Here is a 4,395-nt window from a genome sequence, read left to right as displayed (position 1 = left end):
GGTGTGACTTCAGAAAGGCTGAAGTTGTAAAACCAAACCGTGTGTAAAAGATTTTGCCTTGCTGTAGGCTGTACGTCCTTGACAAAAAGGAAATCAAGTGTGTTTATTTGTTATATACTGGTCTTGATCATTGGGAAAGACTAATATTCGTTACCAGCAAAGAAAAAACAGTCAACTTGACTTTGGGCATGATTAATCACGTTATCATTGCTCGCAATTTTTTTGGCTATTGCAAGTTGTCTAAGGCACCACAGGACTAAATAGGCCTCCCCCATTGGACTGAATAAAGTTATTGCTTCCATTTGTTGAAAAAGTAGCTATAAGCATGGCCAGAAAGAAAACTTTAAAAGACAGAAGGACACTGCAGGCAACCAGCAAGTTGGGTTCAAGTGGAAGTCTGACCTTCCCATAGCCATTGTAATGTTGATTCGGCGCCAAAAGATGCTTTATTGGCTGAGAAATGGCTAATCAAATGTGACGATAGACCGGAAGCAAGTGAGGTAGCAGTAATTTATAGTCGCACAGAAGCAACGAAATACAGCGCTACCACGTGCCAAGCAGTTTGGTCAGTTTCGGTCAAATCAGTCGTGTTCTCCTGTATCCTTAGTAGCTTGCCTTTTCACGTTGCCGCGCAGCATTTTTGTGTTCCCTTGCACCTTCCTCTGAGGTATACTTTCATCTGCCCTGCCCTCATCGTATAGGCATAAAGAAAAAACTGGCTGCCAAGGCGAAACAGGCTGGATGCAGTGACATCGAGCTGTGGATACAGCCAGCCAGCAACCACTTGTACTGGTGCGCTTCTTTAAGTGGCGGCAATAAGGAGCTGCTTGTAGACATGTGGCGAAGCCTCGTCAACCATGTTGCCAATGTGCACTCGGGACATGAGGGGCTTTTCACTCATTGTGCCCATGAGGACCTTGGAGAGCGGCAATGGCTAAGTGCTGGTAAGTGATTTTTTAATGCAGGCTCAGAACTGCTTTAAAGGGGCCATGAAGGCAAAGGGAGTTCTGGCTCATCAAAGAGATTGCTTTGCTGCCCTAACAATGATACCAATTTTATGGCTAAGCACGAACACATAATGGAGATAATGAAAACGGATGAAGCGGTAGTGAAGAAGCTGATGAAGCTGCCACTTTGTCGCGATTTCTCTATGATGTCACTCAGTTTTGCTTGTGCAATTGGCAGCTGCCGACGGAAGCCACTGCTGACAAGCATGATTGTAGTGAGGCCTCTACTTCCGTTTGATCGCATCACTTGAAGGGTAACGTGCAGTGCACAGATGGATAGGTAATTATGCTTTGTGGGCTTGCCCATAATATGTATGTCACCCGTGACCCTATTGCATCGCTGCAACATGAACTTTGCAAGTTTCTCACTATTTCTGCCATGTTTTTTTTTCGGTAAAAAAAGTCTTGCGGCTGCAATGGAGCTGAGTGAGTAACCAGAAGCTAGGCTAGTCCTAGGTTGTGCTTTGTCTTCGTGCCCCCTTTAACATACTGTGAAATTGGTCTGTGCCATCACCTACATCTGCAGCTTTTTGCATTTCTTGAAAATGGCCACAGTCGGTGCTTCTTTCTACTGCGGTCGGAAAATGAAAGAGACTGTCCACTACACTTTCTCTCACTACCGACCAGTTAGTGTGCCGGAAAAAAGTCTGCGCCGGCAAAAAATATCTGCATCCAGGTGTTGAGTCATTGTTTCTTCCGGAACATTGGCGCTACTTCTGATTCAAGCAATCCTATCAATTAGAATGTCATCGGGGAGCACAGCATGTGCTTTGATAATAGTCACACTTTGAAGGTAGTGAAATCTCGATATAACGAACTTCAGGGGACCGTGGAAAATTGCTCGTTATTCTGAAAGGTCGTTATAGTGAAAATCGCAAAATTTAAGAAAACAAATAGTATTTCAATACCTAAAACGACCTACGTGTACAGCAGTGCATCCTTGGAGTCATTTTTCACAAAAAAGATGCACTAGTGATCATGAAACAATGCACGTTTATTTAAAGTGGTTGGCGATTTTCATCTAGCGCGAGTAGCACAAGCTTCCTAGCACGAAGGACTCAAACTCTTACACATTCCTGGGGAGTGAATCAGCGGCAGTGCGGTTTTTCCCCGGACATGTGCGGAGTTTTTGTATGCTGTCCACCACACCCGCAGTCGTCGAGTGCTCGTCGTAGTCTTCGAGTGCTGCTGCGGCACCCTCAGAGGCATCGTTGTTCATGCCATCCTCGTTGCCATCTTCACTTCTTCATCTTGAACGCTCACGGTCTGGGCAATGTCCTCTGTTGTCAGCTCCGCTGATGTCCGTGAAGATCCAGCAAGCCACGTGAGCAGCGGCGGAACGTAGAAAAAGTTGGGGTGAGCGCGAATAGCGCGGCCGCGGCTTTCGGGACGGAGAAGGCTACCCATGCTTCATTTTTTCTCTTCTCCTCACCTTTTTTCTCCCTCTTGCATCGACTGCCGCATTCCGCGGAGCAAGTTGCAAGACGTTCTCTTCTTCGCTGCGCTTTGCCGTGTCGTCTACTAGCACACTGCCCCGGTTGCCGCGATTGTTTAACAGACTTCTAAGAGTCTCCAGCCTTGAAAATATGAGTTCGTAGTACTGAGGTGTTGTTAACATGGCACGGAACTAAATAAAACTATCGTTATTTTGAAACGTTCGCTATTCTGAAGTACGTTGTAGTGAAATAATTTTACATTAAAACTATAAGCAGTTGGCGTGGGATTTCTTAAACGCTCGTTAATCTGAAAAGTTCGTTAATGTGGTGTTCGTTTTACCGAGGTTTGACTGTATACTATTTGTCTTTTTCTCATCCGTAGGCACCCGGGCACACGACAGGTTCACAGAAGTGACCATGGCACCACATCTGCTCAAGGACATCCGCCAGCTGGCCCCTTCAACTCACACCTTTTCCCTGGAGGCATTCCACAGTGTCCTAATTGGGTTTGCACCGAAATCTGTGGCCTTCTCACCCGACGGCATGCGTGCCAGGTAAGCCAAAGACAGATGAAATCTGTGAAACCATCAAATAATTCAGCGGAAGGGCAGACAGAGCGAATGCTGAATAGAAAAGGAAAAAGGCAAGCTAAGGAGAGTATTGGTTAGAAAGGCACTTGAAGGGCTCTTTTAAAGGACTTGTGTGGTGCCACATTGTTTGTGCAGGTTGCTAACACAAATATAAGTTTGCTGTGGCAATTTTGAACACAATTTTTTTGAAAATCTCTTCACGACCCCTTTAATGCAATCTGCAACATATTTTCTGATCGCTTTCAAAGCTTAATTTCTTGGTACCACCAGGGAACAATGGAAGAATTCATTGCTTTTTCAAAAAAGGCTTGGGATCTGATGTCTGAGCAATATCGCAAGCACAGGAAATGCCATCAACAGATATACTCAAGCTGTTGTTGTAATCCTTTATTTCAGAGGGAAGGCCATGCGGCCAAAGTACGGGAAGAGGGGAAAGAGGCAGGGCGGAGTAGCTGAATGGCACAAATGGGGGGTCCTTGAACACCATAGAAAAGGTCGCTACCATCAGCAGAGCCAGGCTAGGGTTGAGATCGTATGAGTCAAGTCAACTATTACGACAGGGTAAGCCCCGGTTTACACTAATCTTGAGAGACCACTCTCTAGGCCGAACACTCCAAGAGTCGTTTTGAGAGGCACCAGGTAGTGAAGCGTTGATGAGTATAGGGCGGTACGAAGAAAATGCGGTGCAGTTAAGTGGTTGAGGGTGGTGAACACTGACGCTTGATAGCAGGGGCAGTAAGGAGATGGAGATTTTGTGAGGTGAATCCATTTTCTCATGATGTGGGGTGTGAGAGCTGCGTTAGCAATAGTTTTGTTTAGGAAGATTTCCACAGAGCGAGGCATCGGAGGAGCCAGAGCTAAGTAGCCAGCGGGTGTAACGGGCACACGGCGTACCTTCCGAGCATGGCGTGCGTGGTCGAGTTGAAGGTGAGGGTCAAGAGAGGGGCACAATGCATCATTGTCCAGAGAGGAGGGGTACTAGCGAGACACTCCCTTGCTGCATCGTGAGCAGCCTGGTTGCCCCCATCAGAGTCTGTGTGACCCGGCACCCATGCCAAATGGGCAGTGGTCCCATTGTGAGCCAGAATGGTGATCATGTGTTGTATTTTGTGTACAGTTGGGCGATCACTGAAGGGCTTGCGGAGTTCTTGAAGTGCCTGACGGGAGTCCATGAGGATCCGAAAACGTGGAGGGGGCAATGGTGCAATACTGTAGGTCAGGTGATCCATTGCAGTGAGGATGTTCTGAAGTTCTAATTCCCAAGGGAGACGAGTGGTACCCTGGCCGAATGACAGCCGTCCAGGTTCGGCTGAGCTGGGCAGCGCCAGGCCAGACCCATTTGGGAAGGCGAAAGGCTGGCGT

The 4,395-nt window shown here is 47.2% G+C and overlaps 1 long non-coding RNA gene across 1 annotated transcript; it reads left to right on the top strand.

Moving 5' to 3' along the window:
* The first annotated feature begins 708 nt into the window (after positions 1-708).
* Positions 709-3,233, top strand: LOC144157703 (uncharacterized). The gene is made up of 2 exons (XR_013319832.1): positions 709-944; positions 2,826-3,233. It is a non-coding gene; the product is annotated as an uncharacterized LOC144157703 (long non-coding RNA).
* Positions 3,234-4,395: the final 1,162 nt, after the last annotated feature.

Source organism: Haemaphysalis longicornis, unplaced genomic scaffold, assembly GCF_048455015.1.
Source record: "Haemaphysalis longicornis isolate Haplotype H1 unplaced genomic scaffold, Haemaphysalis longicornis Haplotype H1 scaffold_10, whole genome shotgun sequence".
NCBI classification, from domain to species: Eukaryota; Metazoa; Arthropoda; class Arachnida; order Ixodida; family Ixodidae; genus Haemaphysalis; species Haemaphysalis longicornis.
This window is presented reverse-complemented; position numbering and strand designations above follow the sequence as displayed.